This window comes from Pinus tabuliformis, chromosome J, assembly GCF_031772625.1.
Source record: "Pinus tabuliformis cultivar Carrire ecotype Pingquan chromosome J, CPIR1, whole genome shotgun sequence".
NCBI lineage: Eukaryota > Viridiplantae > Streptophyta > Pinopsida > Pinales > Pinaceae > Pinus > Pinus tabuliformis.
In genome coordinates, this window is record NC_142295.1 from 1101550816 (window position 1) to 1101570293 (window position 19478).

The following is a 19478-nucleotide window of genomic DNA, read 5'->3' on the forward strand; positions in this document are numbered from 1 at the left end:
TTTGTGACCCATGTTTTCTTCTCTTCTAAGGATAATATTTGTTCCAAAAAGTATTTAAGACTATCATGATTTCTTTTTACCTTGAAGTGTCTTCCCATTAGGTTAGGTTTTGGTTTCTTTAGTGCATGTAGTATTTCCAACATTTACTTCTCCTAAATAGCTTTGTGTAAATATTTTCCTTTGATTAAACGAATTTCAAAAGAAATGGGTCTTCCTTCTTGCATTAAACAACATCAATTCCATTTCATGAGGAATCACATTCCACAATAAAAGTTTTTGTGAAGTCGGGCATAGTTAAGACTGGTGCTTGGCACATAGCCTCTTTAAGATGTTCAAAGGCATTATTTTCTTTTGGAGTGGAAGAAAATGCATATTTCTTTACTAATGCTATTAAAGGTGCTTCTATTCTCCCATAATTATTAAAAAACTTGTGATAATACCCTCTCAACTCGAAAAATCCTAAAATATGCTTTATGGTTTTGGGGATTTTCCATTCCTTAATGGATTTATTTTTGTTAGGGTATACCCATGGTCTACCTTAACACCCTCATGAGATACAATATGACCCTAATATTCCACTTCCTGTATTCTAAAGAAACATTTGGAAGTATTTTCATATAATTATTTCTCCTCCAATAATTTGAGCACCCTATCAACATGTTGAACATGATTCTTCCAAGACTTGTTATACATTAGTATATCATCAAAAAATACTAAAACAAATTTTCTAAGCAAGGGTTTGAAAATGGAATTAATTAAACCTTGAAATATAAAAGGTGGATTGGTAAGGCCAAAAGGCATGACCAAAAATTCATAATGACCCTCTTGAATTCTAAATGTTGTTTTCATAATGTCTCCAGTATTCATTTTAATTTGATGATATCCTAAATTAAGATCAAACTTGGTGAAGTCAATTTCTCCATGTAATTCATCCAACAATTCATCAATGTCAGGAATCGGAAATTTATTTTTAATACTTAACTTGTTGAGCTCCCTACAATTCGGAGACATGTGCCATGATCCATCCTTCTTATGCACCAATACTACTCAAACAATGATAAAACTTTGAGTAGGTTGAATTATATTGACCTTTAACATTTCTACAACCATACGTTCAATTTCACTCTTTTCGGCATAGGGATATTTGTAAGGCTTGATGTTTGGAGGAACACTTCATGGAATCAAATGAATAGCATGATCATGATCAAGAGTAGGTGGGAGGCCTTTGGGAATCTCAAATACCTTGGAATGATTGTGCAAGACCTTTTAGAGATATAAAGAAATATATGATCTCGATGTTTGAATCTCTAATGGGAAAAATTGTGCAATTACGCCTTGTTCTTCCTTATTTTTATGCATTGTCATGACATTACGGCTGATTAGCTTTCCTAGTTTCCCTATGATACCCATTAACTCAACTTCCTTTCCTTCCCAAAATGATTTCAAGAAAAGTTCTTGAAAATTAAAATCTATTGTACCCAAATATTGTAGCCATTGGACTCCTAGTACAACATCAATGCCACCTATTGGAATGGAAATAATTAGACTATTCAATACATATTCCCCCATGGCTAGCTTGATATTATGGAATTTTCCGGAACAATTTATAGTTCCTCCATTTGCAACCGTCACTTGACACTCTATTGTTGGATATAGGAAGCAATTCAATTCCTTGGCTATCTTACAATGAATAGAATTATGGGTACTACCCGAATCAATCAACATTATTACCTTTTTATTCTTGATATGTCCTTCTATCTTGAGAGTTTGAAGAGTGGTAGTTCTTGCCAATGCAGTACAAGATATGGTCGGATTCATTTACTCTTTCTCTAGGGTTGGTTCCTGGTGTATATGCTCTTCTTTTGATGTTTCTTGTTCCTCTTCTTCCTCTTCACAATCTATGTAAAATAATTTCTTCTCGGCACACTTACAACCTTTAGTTTACTTTCTATAACAACTATAACAAAGCCCTTTTTCTCTTTTTTCTTCCAATTACTATGGTGCCAACCTTGTAGATTTTGGAAGGATAGGAGAAGCAACACTTCCATATCTATAGTTTTGAGTGGTAGACTTCTTTGTTTCCATAATTTTCATTTCAACATTTTTTGCCACCCTGAATTCCTTCACCAATGAATTAGGTTCCCAAAGGAAAACCTCATGTTGGATGTTATAATTTAAAGTCCCTCTGAAGGCATCAATCTTATGTTCCTCCGGAATATCATTTACCCTTATATTCAATTTTTGGAAGTCCTGAATGTGCTCCTCCATTTAACCCTTTTGTTTGAGATTTATCAATTGGCTAAATAAGGTGTTGCTATTTATATCCTCATAATGTGCTATCATTTCCTCCTTAAAAATTGACTAAGTGAGAAGTGGTTTACAAGAACGAAGCCATCGATACCATACAAACTGATTGGGTTATAAATATAAAGTTTCAATGCATACCTTTTGTGTGTGTTTCACATTATGGAGATCAACATATTGCTCCATTTGTAATATCCATGTTACGAGATCCTTGTCATGAAAACTCCTCATATTAATATATGCAATATGGTGGGTATTCAATCCAATGTTAGATTCTATGAAATCATGGTTAACATTTATTTTTTTCTCATCACAAGTTTAATCTATTATCGTTTCGTCATTAGGAAGCATTTGTTCTAGCAACTTTGTCAAACCTTCTTTCAAACCTTCCATGTATACGTTTAAACCATCCTTCAAACCTTCCATGTCTTATTTTAAATAATAATTTAAACCATCCATCTTAGCTTGCATTTAATTTTTGGATACTCTTTGCGAGAGCGAAATTTGTTGCTCTTGATATTGTAATTTTAATATATCATATTGTGTTTCTTCCTCTTCTTCATGTGTCATAGTACATATTTATGGTTGCTTACTAGGTGTTTCATTTTTCTTACTTTGAGTCATTTTGGAATAAAACAATTATATTTATGCTTCAATATGCCCCTCGAGTCACTTCAACTAATCTTTGAAACCAAACTTATGCAAATTTTAAAACAATACACAGCTTTCTCTTGCTTTGTAGGAGCTCAGTATTGAATCTGTTGTATCTCTATAAATTTGGATCTTCAAGGTTTGAAATTAGGTCCTATGGTATCCCTCCATGTCTTCTTTCCAATGCCACAAGTCAGACTAAATTTTGATTCTTCAAGATAAAGTTATGTCCAATCTCCGTTGATGGCCTGATTATGGACTAGTCCAGTGGTTCAATAGAGTGAACTTGTACAGAGTTCCACGTGTCACTATTTTTACCTTCGACACTGAAAATGATACACAAGATAGTACAGTCCACTCAATTGTGGAAATGTTTTACAAAATTAAAATCCAATGCTTATAGAGGACGATATGATGATTTTATCAAGGCCACCTATGTGAGACAAAATTTTGGAGCATGCAAAAACCCTAACTTATGTGGATCATATCTCTCAAACTATAGCGAAGAAATAGCTGAAATTTTTACATGCATTTCATCGGGATTTTAGCTCCTCGTGGTAAACTTTCATCTTTTGAACATTTGTAGAAAAATAGTTATAGAAAAATTCCGCGATGACCTATTTGCAACAATGAAACCGTAGAAACCAAATCTCTCATACCAAATGTTATGCATCCAGCTCACAAAATGATAGATCAACGAATAAGAAAGTATCCTCTTCAAGGGGAAAACCTCCTTTACATTACATAAATGAAAATTCTTGGATGATACAAATTAAAATACCTCCTTTCTATATATATGAGTCTAAGGGTTCACGATATAATCACAGCCTACATAACAATAATAATGTAATGGCAAAATAATAACAATAGTCGGCTTCGATGAGGCACAATAATAGTAATATGGGACTACATGGGCAAAACAATAAAAGTTGGGCTATGCCAACAATAAAAGTAAGGGGCTACACTAGTAGTATAGGGACTTAGCAATGTTACCACTCGAAATAAACAAAAATAACACACTAATTATGCTAAACCCATTTTAAGTTACCTATGCATACAACATGGCGATCACAAAACAACCCATGCTAGAAATCTATGCCAAAGAAAATGAGTAAAAAAAGAGATTAGGAAGCAGAACTCCAGGGGATTCCGTAACCAAGTAGGGAAAAAAAGAGGGGAGAAATTTTAATGAATGGCTAGGGTACCTCTAAGGGAGTTGGGCATAAATAAAACATCTGTGCTAAACCCAAACCCTCCAAATGCTAGTCAATATCATCACCCGATGAGTACCTTAGTGAAGTAAACGTAGTATAACACTCAAAAGTAAGTTAGATAAATCTCATTGATTCCACAAGCTTATTAAGAGGATGATTACAAATTCTGAGTAGAAGGACTCCAAATAAATACCTCACTAGTTATTCTTGTCTCTCTCCAAGCTGAAAATGTTATAGTAGAAGAGTACAACTGTGAAAAATGGCCAAATGGCCATGACAATTAGATTACAGGTGCATAGACCCTCTCACCCTAATGAATTTTTTTTATGAATAAACAAAGTGAAATGAGAGGTGAAAGACAACCAAACAATGGTATAGAATTAAGGTTCGAGTAGACGAATCAGAACCCTAGGATGAAATTGCGTAAATTGTTGCGATAGATGGAGCCCAATACTAATCGAATGTGTTAATCACATGGACCTTTGACATGTGCTAGTCCCATATCACCAAGTGTAAACATATGAGCACAATAAAAAACTATAGAGCACACCTTCCATCCCACATGGATACCTGATTAGGTGAATTTACATGTTAAAAATAATTAATGGAGTATAGAAACATAGGTTGCATATAAGGTCAACTAGACCCCCAAGTGGTCATACATATTAGATGCCTCAGAACTTAAGTAAGGTACCATTTATATAAGGACATACCAAAATTACCTCATAGGGTAACAACATTTTTATCATTAAAAGTATCTACACAAAATATACTAAAACAATGATTATATCTACATCAAGGCTATACATATGGAGTGAGATGGCTAATCTATTACCAAATTCCATAGTGTGAATTTAAATATATAATTAAGATAGAATTCTATATTCTGAATTCAAATGTATGTATTATTATTAGAGGCCAGTGCATGTGAGAAGAAGACAATATCCATGTAAAACAATGTAACCAAAAAATAACAAATGTAGGCAAAAATTGGGTACGTGACAAATTGTATTAGAGAACAAGTTCAAAAACTAGGCCTACGGGAAACCACTAGAGTGAATAAACTTGTAAATAATTGTGTATATGTTTAATATATGTAAACCAATATGTGTTTTGTTGACAATAAGTTACGCTAGTGAAGCCACATTACAAGACATAATGGTTAATGCTTCAAATCTACCTTCTGGACAGGGAGAAGAAATTTATGTGGAGTATGAGGGATAACATACCCCACCAAGAAACTAGCTCCTCGATATTGTGAGAATTTTACATCAAGAATTGGAAAATATCAGAACCAGTCATGAGAGGTTGTCGAGGGCCTGTGAAAAACAAGAAAAGTTGATATAGAGCTTGACTGAAAAATCTAGTAAGAAACCCATAGAGACAATGGGGGATGGTGATAAGGTAGAATCGTTGAAGGAAAAAAATACTGCGATGGGAACATAAAATTCTAAAATAAAAAATTTATCAGATGAAAACTATCCAAATAAATAGAAAAAGAAGAAGAAAGTGGAGTTGTAGGGAGAATTTAAGAAACAAAATCTCCCTACAGTTGATGGTGAAAAGGAGGAGGATGTGGAAGCATGGATTCTCAACATCACAAAGTATTCCGATGTTTATGAGTATGATCGAAATTTGAAGGCCATGATAGCAATTTATCAGTTGTTGGGTTTGTATTATATTCTTTCCACAGCCTACCTATGGTTTTGTGCATGGATTTCACACATGGTTTTGGGCATGATGGTTTTCTTCCCATGGTATTTAGTAGATCCAGTTAAGGAACTATGGTTATGTCCTAATCTATGGTTATTGGATTTGGGTTTATGGAAGCTTCAACATGTATATATATATATGTATTGTAACATTGAAAGGAATATAATGAAAAATAAATCTTGTAGTCCCAGTTTTAGGATCCAGGGGTAATCTCTACGTATTTTTTTATGTTTCTCGCCCTTGTATATTTTTTGTTTTAAGAATTTATTTTCATGTAATTTCTATAGAGGGTTAAAACCTACATTTAGTATCAAAGCTGTTTTGGCTTCAAGGAGACTCCTTTGCTATTGAGGGGTTTTTCTCAGGCCTGTGGTAGACCCTTTTCAATGGGACATCTGCGGGATCGATTCTTGTGGTGAAAGAAGATGGCAAGCAGTGGAAATATAGAGATCAAGAAATTTAATGGTCTAAGTTTTGAGATGTGGAGACTCAATATGGAGGATCTGCTGGTGGATATAGATCATTGGATCATGATAGTTATGGGTACTAAACCAATGGAAATGTTTGATGAAGACTGGAAGAAGTTGGGTCGAGAAGCAAAGAGCACAATATAGTTGTATATCACATATTCAATATTTTTTAATATATTAGGGGAAGCTTCGGTGAAGGCTTTGTGGGACAAGTTAGGGAATTTTTATCGATCCAAATCTCTGGTGAACAAATTGTTCCTACGGAAAAAGTTGTATAACCTGAGGATGAAGGATGGAGACACAGTGATAAAGCATGTGAATGCCTTTAATATTGTGGTAAGCCAATTGTTATATGTTGATAATAAAATATCAGATGAAGATGAGTGCATAAGTTTGTTGTGTTATCTATAATTTGTGGGATAATATGATTGTTGCAATATATAGCAATAAAAATATCTTGAAGTTTGATGAAATAGTGTTATCCTTATTATCAAACGAGATGAGAGGGAAGTATATGGAGGGCTAGAGTGGTGATGCCTCGTTTGTATGAAGACGGTCCTAGACCAAAAAAAATTAATTCCTCAAGGGGGAGATCTAAATCTAATGGGAGCTCTAAATATCCAGGAAAACCTGTAAAGGTGTGATGGAAATATGGAAAGGAAGGTCACTTCCAAAAGGATTGTAGAACTAAAGCTCCTGAGAAGGGAATAGGATCTGATGATGCTCCTTCTTCAGAGGAAAAAACCACCTCATATGAAGGTGGGGATGTGTACTTGGCTTGTTCTTCAAGTAAAAATGTAGATCATGAGGCATGGTCAATTGAATTAGGTGCATCCTTTCACTCCACTTCCCATAGGGAGTGGTTTCTGTGAGTATGAGAAATATTATGGTGGTGTTGTCTTCTTAGGGGATACTAGGAAGGATAGAATCGTTGAATGTAGAAAAGTCAAGTTGAAGTTCTAGGGTGGAAAGATTAGAACACTTCTAGGTTTTCTACATATTCCTGCATTGGTCAGAAACCTAATTCACGTAAGCAATATGGATGATGCAAGCGTAAAAAGAGTCTTCGGGAAAGATACTTGCAAGATTGTTTGGGGATAATTAATATTGATGGAGGGAGTTTGGATTGAAACTATGTACAAACTTTTGGGTAATACTTTTATTGATGGGTGCAACGATTATGTGGTCCCTAAAAGTGGAGAAGAAAATCTATTAGTATTTGGAGAAAAGACCACGTTATGGTATCAAAGGCTTGGAAATATTGGAGAGAATGGCATTCGATTACTTCATGTTAATTTTATTGTATAAGGTATGTCTAATTCCTCTCTCGATTTCAATTCTATGAAAATTATGTATATGGGAAGCATAATTGGGTGAGTTTCCCCTATGGTGCTAAGAGGGTGACAGGGATATTAGAGCTTGTGCATAGTGATGTGTTTGGATCTATGTCAGTTTCATCCCTAGGTAAGTCTGTGTACTATGTATCATTTATAGATGACTTCTCAATGATTACGTGGACATATTTCCTCAAGAAGAAATCTGAAGTCTTTTATAGGTTTAAAGAATTTATGGCTCTAGTGGAATGCTAAACAGAGAATAAGATAAAGGAGTTGTGGACAAATAACAATGGAGAGTTTTTCAAGAAGGAATTTGAAGAGTTCTATAAGAAGTGTGGTATAGAACATCAGAATACTACTCCATACACACCTCAAGAAAATGGATTTGTAGAAATAATGAACATGATTTTGATGGCAAAGGAAAGAAGCATGCTCAATGATTTCGGGTTAGGACATGAATTCTTGACAGAGGCATTGCAGACTACATGTTAACTCATTAATAGATTACCTTCATCAGGGTTGGATGATAAGAATCCACAAGAGGTATGGACTGGTAAGAAACCCTCTCTTTCACTTGTGAGTGTATTTTGCTGTGATGCATATGTACATGATCCAAAGGAGAAAAGAACCAAGTTGTACAGTAAATATGAAAGGTGCATCTTTATTGGGTATAAAGATGGTTTAAAGGGTTATAAGCTTTGGAACCCAAAAACAATGAAGGTTTTGTACAACCGTGATGTGGTGTTTAGAGAGGCGAAATATGTTATTAAACATGAATTCCCACCAAAGGAACCTAAGAAGATAGAGTTTGAAATAAAGGAGGAAGAATCAGAATCTATCGCAGAAGAGGAATCAGAATATGAAGATCCATAAACTCTAGCTGTGAGAAGATCAAATCGAGAAAGAAAGCTGCCAAAAAGGTATAGCCCAACTATTTTATGTTCAAATTTTTCTTTATCTATTATTGATGATGGTCCAAGAACTATCAGGGATGCAGTAGATTCAGAGGATGGAAAACTCTAGAAAGAGGCCATGGTTGATGAAATGACATTTTTGGACAAAAGTGAGGCTTAGGATATAGTGGAGTTGTTGGTTGGAAGGAAACCCATTGGAAGTAAATGGGTGTTTAAGAAGAATATGGATGCACGAGGAAATCTGGAGAAATGGAAAGCTCGGTTGGTAGAAAAGGGTTATACATGTGAAGACAACATTTCTTCATGGGGATATGGAATAACAGATCTACATGAAGCAACTTGAAGGATTTGTGGTGAAGGGTAAGAAAGAACTGGTATGCAAGTTAAAAAGGTCTTTGTATGGGTTAAAACAATCACCAAGGAAGTGGTATTATAAATTTGATACATATATACTGGGACTTGTGTTAACCAGAAACAAAGTAGATAACTGTGGGTATTTTTAGTTAATTGGTGACCATGTTATTTATTTGGTCTTATATGTGGATGATATGTTGCTGATTGGAAATAACAAAGAAATTATCCAGGAATTGAAGACCCAATTTTCCTCCAAATTTGACATGAAAATATTGGTGTTTCAAACCATATTTTGGGCATGGAAATTAAATGACAATGGGAAAAGAGCAAGATCTTGTCAAAACAGAGGAAGTATGTCGAGAAAATATTCTAAAGTTTTAATATGTAGGATATTAAATGGGTGAAGGTTCCTACTCCTCTAGGTGTAAAATTATCCACTGAAGAATGTCCCAAGACACTAGAAGAGGAAGAGGACATGTCTCGTGTTCCATATAAAAGTGCAGTCGCTAGCCTAATGTATGAAATGCTCTACACTTGACCAGACATTGCACATGTAGTGGGAGTATTGAGCAGGTTTATATCAAAACTAGGGAAGGAGCATTGGACAACAATGAAGCATATTTCAATAATTTGTGTGACACTAGTGATTATGGCTTATGCTACCAAGGAAGACTAGGATTGGATAGAGTTTGGACATTTGTGGTTTTGTTGATGCAGATAGGGTTGGTGATCTAGAGTAGAGAAGATCTACAAGTGGGTATGTGTTTAACCTTTTTGGAGGTGTAGTCAATTGGATGAGCAAGACACAGTCTGTAGTGGCACTTTCAACTACATAGGAAGAATACATGGAAACCACTCATGCAAGCAAGGAAGTAGTTTGATTGGAGAGATTTTGCTCAAGTATAGGATTATTACAATGAGCTATAAGGATAGACTGTGATATCCAACGTGAAATTTTCTTGCAAGATGATGAGCCTCAGAAATGGGTAATTATATGCGCTCATTTTACCTCTTAATTCAACTTAATCCACCATTCTCATTAGTTTATTGCATGTTTTTTATTAAATTTATCCTAATAGAGTGAATTGGGTTAGTCATTATGCCAAAAAATCTAAAAAAGCCAGCACTAGCCCACTTCTCATAGATTGCTCAGCTTATTCAAAACATTTTGCCAATCTGCCCTAATTTCTATGTTTTTCCATAAAGCTGTTTTCTTGCCATTTGAACAAATCCAACCATATCCTTCATCCCCGATCTTCCTTGACAAGTTCTAGACCCCTCAACACCTTCATCCAGCCTTCATTTCCCCTTTCCCATCATTTTTCCATCTTCAAACCTCCAAAAACCACTTTCAGCCTCCTCCTGTAGATCCTCCTGTAGAACCTCTTGTAGATCCCCTACAGCCTCCTGTAGAATTTCCTGTGAGTGATTTTTCGAACTCTGATCACAATGGATGTCTTCAGAAGGGTACTAGGGGCTCCTTAGGACCTCTCCACACCTTCCTCACCTTTTTCAAAAGCCAACTCCATCTTCCTTTTCCACTAAACATCTACACAGTCACAACCAGTTAAATCACAAGCATAATAATTCCACATAAAAATATTCAAATGTACAAAAAGATGATATCTTCTCATTTCTTTTTAGAAGTAGCTTGAATGAATGCAAGTTACCTTTTCAATAGTCAATGGCACTCACTGTTGGTCACTTTAATTGCTTATTGAATTAAACAACAAAGTGCAACATTAATTATCAACCCAGGGAAGTCTTGTTATTTCAAAGGCAACTGCGTACTATATGCACTCAATTTTAAAAGCAACAAAAGTTGTAGTACAACAAATCACACCTTATATTAACAAACTAAAGCTCCACTCTACATTACAACAATTACACTCTATTGCAGATAACTAAAGAATGCTTAATTCCATTCAAAGAATCATATAATGAAAAAGAATCAATCTACAAAGGAAAACAATGGTTGTGCTATAACATAGAGTTAGGACCCTATCCCCAGAGCAGGAATCTCTAGCACCTGCCTCTGATTAACTAGCTTGCCAATTCACTCTGTAACTTAATCACCGGTGAAACACTCATGAATTAACTTTGAGTAACACAACAATCAATTGAGAAAGAAACAGAGTTTCAACAAAAGGTATTATAAACAACATTCAGGAAACAATACTTCTTAACAAGGCATGAATAAAGACACACTTAACACATTGCAGAAATATAATGGGTGAATCTTGTGATGAAGGTGGGCCCTGTCCTTTCCACAAGATTCCCCAGGAAATAGGAACTAGAAAAATATGTTCATAAGAAAATTTTATTCATCCATCAATATGTCATATTACAAAAAGAATTCCAGTCTTGTTCCTTCAGCTAAGCCTTTTTCCACAGTTTGTTCATCCCCTTCTAATGTAGATGTCTCCTCTTTATAAAGAGGAGACATCTATTACAAAAGATTTACATTGTTTTAACCCATTATACAAAAACAGGGAAATCAATTTCTTGTCAACAAAATGTTGTTACAGTAATGTTGTCTTTAGATTATAAGCATTACATCCAGTGTAACAGCTTCCTCGGTGATCAATTCTGGTTCCTTTGCTGCTATCAAATTTAGAAAGAAAATATCAACTGTTTCAACATCAAGATTCACATGCCGTTTTTACTATTTCAGCAACTACAAAAATAGTCCCGCAAACTCCAGGCTATTTCAGCAACGCGGACTGCACATCATTCTTTAACTGTTCAGCACCTAATAATTCAAAGATCAACTATGAAGATGTTGTGATTATATGCTAAATAATTAAACATATAGTGATGAGAAGAATAATTACATACCTTTGAGATAATTGGGTTAAAACACTAACAAAGAATTTTAAATGTGAGCTGAAAAGGATGATATTATGGCAAAATGTATGGTCAAAAAGGGACAATATGAGGTCCTAACATCCCCCAACTGAAGCAGTTGCATGTCCCCATGCAACATTTACTCTGAGTCTGAATCAGAGTACTAGGATGTACAGTGCAAATTACTTATATAGTAAATATAGAAGGTGTTATGGATCTCTGAAGCCCTGGAAATTCTATAATCTCTGCCATGCTGCAAGCTCATCCTTTTTGGACACCTTGAAGTAGGCCTTATATTGCTGTACTGGCAACCAGAGAAGTGGGAAATGAAAATGATAACCCAGCCATTTTTTGCCACACTGCTAAACACATTTAACATAATTAGGCACTTGTGAATTGCTGCATGAATATTAAGAGGGTTAAAGGGATAGTATTCCCTTCTCTCCTTAGGGCAATGTTCCCACAACAAATTGTTTTCCTATATGGCAAGAGGTCCCTTCTTTTTGACATACTATTGACATTCCTCTAATACTGCTGCCTGTAATTCTTTGATATGCTCAGTCATTCCTAGTTCTCTTATAACCTGATGATGTTCAGCAATGAAAACAACAACATTCTGTGGTTCAGCTTGGATCCACAGAAGACGATTTTCTTCGTTATGTTTTGTTGAAAGAAAAGTGTTTTGCCACGTAAGCTGATTGGCCATAAAAGAGACCAAGGCTCTAATCTGAATGTCGCCAGCCATAGGAATAAAATTAAGCTTTCTATCCTCCGACATGGCTTCATCATGGAGATAGAGTTCACATAAGAGATTCTGTTCACTGACTGGCACTGCTGCAAAGGTTTCAATAAACTGCTGGGGTGTAGACACTTCATGAGGTCGTCCATCTCTGACTGCTTTTACCTGAAGGAATGCTAGGCATTCTGTTAGGAACACATAATAGTTAAAGGATGGTTTCCTGGTAGCCAGAAGTCTTTGAACTAACTCAAAGATAAGAGACAGTCTAGTTTTCAACTTTTTATTTTCCTTCTGCTGTGCATGGAACTGTTCCAGGACTTCCCAATTTCTATATACATGATTCTGCCATAATGATTTATGTTCCTGCAATGCCTTTTATTGTGACAGGGCATACTCTTTCTTCCATATATTACTGATTTCTTGAATGCTTAGGGTCTGAGTAAAGACAGTCTCTGCACATAGAGGTTCAGTCTGGGTAAATACCGTCTTTGCAGACTTTGGTGCAGGATTTTCAGCTTTAACAACTAGGGTAGGCCGGGGTATTTGCGGTTTCTCTTCTTCTTCAGAAATCTTTGAAGGCCCTGCTGGTTCTTGTGTAACAGCAGGGCATTTCTTTTTAACTACAACAGGAGTAAATGAAAGAGTTGGTCCAGGCAATGGGACCTCAATTACCTTATAACCAGCTCGAGAATCTAGGTCACCACATTGGCTGCACATGTATTCATCATATCGATCCTTGTATGCACTTTTCTCAGATGCAGATGCTACCTGAGCTAAAGTATACAGATTAAGTTCTTTTTCATAAGCTTCCCTTGCCATCATTAACTCCTGCCTGAATCTCGGCTTTCAGAAATTCATTTTCTTGTTGAAGTGAGGCTAACGTGATAGGGCCTTCTGTGGCAATTGCAGTCTCTGTAGCTGGTTCAAGTGGATGGGAGGATGGTTTTTTGGTGGTAGCTTCATTATTTGTATCTCCATCAGGTGGTTCTTGTGTGAAAACCACTGGGTCATCAGCTATTTCCGTAACAGCTATATCCTCTTGATCATGCGAATTTTGCATATCAGCCAACTGAGTGGCTAGTTCTTCTGTAACAACTATAGTTTGTGTAGTGCCCCGGTTATCTACACTTTGCTCATCAGCAGGTGGCTCTTGTGTATCAGTAGCAACCAAGTCTTGCTCTGTTTCCTGGTCATGGTCATCAGCAGGTGGTTCTTGTGTATCAACCACTGAGTCAGTAGTAGCCAAGTCTTGGTCTGTTTCTTGGTCATGGTCATCAGCAGGTGGTTCTTGTCTGACACTTGCTGAGCCAATAGCTGATTCAGCTACATGTTGGTTATCCATTTCCTGTTTATCAGCAGGTGGTTCTTGTGTAACACCTATTGAATTAGTAACTGTTATGTCCTGATGTGTTTCCTGATCATGGTCATTAGCAGGTGGTCCTTGTGTATCACCTGCTGGACTAGTAGTTGGTTCTTGTGGGACAGCTACCTCTAGGTCATCTAACTTTTGTTCCTCGGCAGGTGGTTCTTGTGTAGCACCTTTTGAGTCAGTAGCTGGTTCTTGTGGGGTAGCTACCTCTAGGTCGTCTATCTTTTGCTCCTTAGCAGGTGGTTCTTGTGTAACACTTGTTGAGTTGGTAGTTGGTTCTTGTGTAACAGCTACATGTTGTACATCATCTTGGGTGTGTACTTTTGATAAATTAGCAGCTGGTTCTTGTGGAGTAGCTACGTCTTCTGAAAGGAATGATGTCACAAAATCCTGGACATTCTGCATTTCGGTACCCGAGGGTGAGGAAGGTAAGGATTCAGGTTTGGTGGGGTATGGGGTTTTAGGATAATGGGTGGGGAATTTGGGGTGGGGGTCTCTGTTGCTACTTCAAAAGATGTCCTCCTTCATCTTCGCGGTTAGGAGGCAGGAAAAATAGTGGTTTTTCTTTTATGTATGGCCTTCCCTGAGGTAGGAGAGACCTTAGAGGTAATCGCTTCTTTAGTTGAGGCCCTTGTTCATCTTTCTTATGAAGGAACAACCATTTCTTGCCTTTTCCTTTTCCTTTTAGCTTAGCCTGGGGAATGTTGTCATTTGAATCATTGCTGGGGATATGGATAGTGGGAGTGGATGATCCAGGTAAATTATGGGACGGGGCTGATGCAATGACGGGGTCAATTGGACTAACTGTCACAGATGGCCGAGGATTTTCAGTATTCACTTGGGGAGTTTCGGCTGCTGCCTGAGAGATTTCGGCAGTTTCTTGAGGATTTTCGGTTGCTGGTTGAGTAACTTCAGTAGCTTCCTGGGGGTTTTCAGTTGCTAGTTGAGGAATTTCAGCAGCTTCCTGGGGTGGGTTGTTAAGGGGAGGAGTATTCTACAGGGAAAATCCCTTAGGATTAAAATCTGAACCAGGCGATGGTGAGTGAGGGAGAGGAGTGGGTACTTTGCATCCTTGGAATAATGTGACATATTCTTTAGATACCCAAGCAAATAGTATGGCATATTTAATAAACAACCATTTTAATAAATGACCATGTCTTAAATGATTCAACAACACAAAGTCATGCTGGTACACTACCTGGTAACATCCTTCACAGGCGAGGTAGTGCTTGACAAACTCTGCAACCTTTAGCCATGGATGTGGTAATGAATGTAGTACAACACCCCTGCCTTTAGGTTCGACCCACTCCCTAGGTAGAAGAAAATCTTGCTGTGCGTTCAGAATGATGTGTTTACGGCTGAACCAACGGATGCCATTGGCTGGTAATCCTGAAACCTGTGCTATATCTTCCTCTGTTATCGTAATTCGCACTCCCCGAACAGTAGAATAACCCTCCTTTAAATTATGTGCAAATTCCAAGACTTGCTGAGAATCAAATTCTTGGAGCCTTCGGAAGTAATCCACCCAGCCCGCTTGTAGAAAAATTTGATATGCTTCTGGGTGTAGTTCCAATAGAGCCGTTGAACCAGGTTCATTTCGAACAACATTACCTCTCATAGTTACCGGTTCAGTAAAATGCACAATACAGAGCTAAGTTACCACAGCCGAGACAGAGTAAGATATTGCAAATGGGGTTATGACATAATAAGACAGAGACGGGGTGATGAGACTCTGTCGTGATAAAAAACGATGGTGATTGGCATATCGGGTAATGATTGCAAAAATTTTATATTGCCCCCATCTGTGGCTAAAATGATAAGTTTTGAATGTACGACAATTTTGGCAATCATATCAGAATCTTCTCATTAACTATAGTTTAATATTTACACATAAACACGCACACCTCACGTTTTACCTTCGATTGCTATGCTGAAAGTATATTTTCGTTGTTTAGCAGATCACCAATGGTTATGGGAAAGGGTTGTGAGATATGAGGGCATTTATATAAAAGGCTTTCTCTATTCACAAGAGGTAATGGTGAAGGAACACAATTATCAGGATGAATGGCTGATTCTCTCAATGGAAAGTGATATATATTAGTTGTTTTTGAGAGAAGTTGATGCCTCAATTACGGAAAATGGGAAAACTGATGCTTTTTCGGAAAGATGGAAAAAGTCGGTGTTTCGGTAATGGAGAAATTGGTGTGTCAACAATGGAGAGAATGGGGAAAAGTTGGCGTTTTAGCAACGGGAAAAATGGGCAAAGATTGGTGTTTTAGCAACGGTCGAAACTGGTGTTTCAGCAACAGGAAAAAGAGATGTTGCTGTTAAAGAAGAATAGGAAAATGTTGTTGAAGGGTAGTGCGAGGGGATGGATCATGGATTAAAGTGGAATGGCAATGTTTCCCAAACTGAAACCTGATCCTGCTTGTAATGCAATTATTCCTTCAACCAGCCTCTGAATCTAAGACCTGCAAAATAAATTTTAATATGGCAGCCCTTGACAGGGATTATTAGTTAAGTAATCTAATCTAATAATAATACAAGAATATATAATGCAGAGATTAAGTGCAATGAGGGGCAAGAGACTCCCCCAAAAAGCTATAATGTGAATCTGCCATGCAAGTGACCTTAAAATCCTCCTTAGAACTTGGTTTTTGGTAAAGACGAAGCCGATACCCATTTACTAACAATGGAGTTCTAGAACCATCAATTGTTAGGAGCCTTACTATTCCATTGGGAAAAATAGTATCTATCTTGTAAGGTCCCAACCACCTTGTTCATAGTTTCCCTTGAAAATTTTCAAACCTGGAATCATATAATAAAGCCCAATTACCTTTTTGGAACTGCTTATGCTTAATAGTTTTGTCATGCCACCTGGTTCTTTGATGCTGAATCATAGTTATTTGATGTATGGCATCCAAACTTTTTTCATCCAATTCCTATAGCGGCTGCAACCTAGCTGTCTGTGCATCAGTCAAATCAAGGTTAATAGCTAAAGAAGTTCTTAGAGTTTTAATTTCAAATTCCATAGGAAAAGCAACACTTTAACCATAAACCAATTCATAGAGTGAAAAACCTGTAGTGTTCCTCCAAGTAGTTCTGTAAGCCCATAATGCCTCAGGCAGTCTTTGAGACCAATCTTTCCTATTCTCCTTCACAGTTTTTGTTAAAATAGCTTCTATAGCTTTATTTGTACTTTCCACCTGAACATTAGCTTGGGGGTGGTAAGGTGTAGTCATTTGATGATTGATATGATATTTTTGAAGCATATCTTTGAAACCATGTGAATTGAAAGGAGGTCCTCCATCTGTGACTAGTTCTCTAGGCACCCAAAATCTAACGAAGATCTCTTCAAATAAAATGGTTAAAACAGATTCTTCATTAGCTTTAATAAGTGCCTTAGCTTCCACCCATTTAATCATATAATCTGTACAAACCAATATATAAACTCTTTGGTTGGATGGAGGATTGATGGGCCCAACAAAATCTAGAGCCCATCTTTCAAAGGGTTCAAGTATTACCTGAGGGTTGAGTGGCATTTCATCTCTATGATTGGGTTGGCCCATTCTCTGACAACTGTCGTAGGCCCTGACATATTTCTTTGCATCCTTGAAAAGTGAGGGCCAATAATAACCCATCCCGAGAATTTTATGTGATTTTCTCTTATCAGCAAAATACCCACCACAAGGGCCATCATGACAAGCCTTTAATATATCATAAACCTCATATTCTCTAATGAATCTTCGGATCTCCTGATCAAGTCCTGTATGAAAAAGACACCCACTTATCCAGCTATACCTAGCACTTTGTTGAATGATCTTTCTTTTCTCCCGATGTGATAGGTGTGGTGGTAGCTTCCCTACAACTAGATAATTGGCAATGTCTGCATACCATGGTGAGTGAGCAGATACTGCAAACAAATATTCATCAGGAAAGGAATCATCTACTGGAGTATTATCATCAGTTTTTATCTGAGAAAGGAAATCAGCAACTACATTTTCTTTACCTGGTTGATCCACAATTGTAATATAAAATTCTTGTAGTAATGATAACCACCTGGTAACTCGAGCATTTGTAACAGATTTATTCATTAAATACTTGATAGACGAGTGGTCAGTATGAACAAAAGTACGATAACTAGTAATGTAAAGTCAAAATTTATTAATAGCATAAATAACTGCTAAAAATTCTTTCTCGGTAACTGTGTAATTAAGCTCAGTAGGGTCATATTCTTACTAATGAAGTAGATAGCATAAGGAAGAGTATTTTCTTCTTGACCCAAGACAGCTCCAATTGCAGTATCTGAAGCATCAGAGGATATATGAAAGGGAAGTGCCCAATCAGGTCCCCTCAGAATAGGAGTTGTAGACAACTGATGCTTAAGTTCATCAAATGCTTTCTGACAGGCATTAGTCCACTTAAATTCAACATTTTTCATAAGTAACACAAACAAAGGAGAAGCTATTTTAGAAATTTTTTTGATAAATCTTCTGTAATATCCAGCATGTCCTAAAAAACTTCTTACATCAGTTTGTGTTTTAGGAATAGGAAGGGTCTAAATTACCTGTACTTTGGATGGATCCACTTGAATCCCAAGGAATGAAATGAAGTGTCCTAGCACAATTCCTTCGTTCATCATCATATGACATTTTTCAGTACTCAAGGAAAGATTAGCTTGTATGCATCATTTAAGTACTTTCTCAAGGTTTTGTAGCGCAACTTCAAAAGTCACACCATAGGGAGTGAAATCATCCATAAATATCTCCAAAGAATCATTAAGCATATCAGAAAAGATTCCTATTACTGCTCTTTGAAACGTTGCTGGAGCATTACATAGTCCAAATGGGAGAACTCTATAAGCAAAAGTCCCCCAAGGACTAGTAAAAGTGGTCTTGTCTTGATCTTGAGGTGCAATTATGATTTGGTTATATCCACTAAAACCATCTAAAAAGGAAAAGGATTTCTTTCCTGACAAGTTGTCCAACACCTGATCAATAAATGGCAAGGGGAAATGATCTTTTTGGGTAGCTCTATTTAAGGCTCTATAATCTACACACACTCTCCACTTCTCATTTTTCTTCGGTACTATTACCAACGGAGAAACCCATTCACTATCAGATATGGGGTATATAAACCCTGCATCAAGCAACTTTTGAAGTTCTTCCTTAACAATTTCCCTCAAATTAGGATTCATTCACCACTGGGGTTGACAGACTGGTCGGGCCCCCTCCTTAATATAGATACGATGAGTACATAATTCAGGAGAGATCCCCTTCATGTCTTTGTAGTCCCATCCAAATGCTTCCTTGTTCTCATGGAGCAACTTCATTAGCTGTTGTGTTTCAGCATCAGATAAATTGGGGTTTATGTTCAATGTTTTACCAGGTTCAATTTCTACTGTTATGCTTTTAGAGGAGATAGTAGTTTATGTTTGAGGTAAATTTTTAGATTTAAGCTTTTGCTGTGTTTCAGGATCCAGAATTGCAGTTAACTAATTATGCGCTTTAGAAGTAACTGAGGAAGGTTCAGAATTAAAATTATTGATTACTTCATCTCCTGTGGT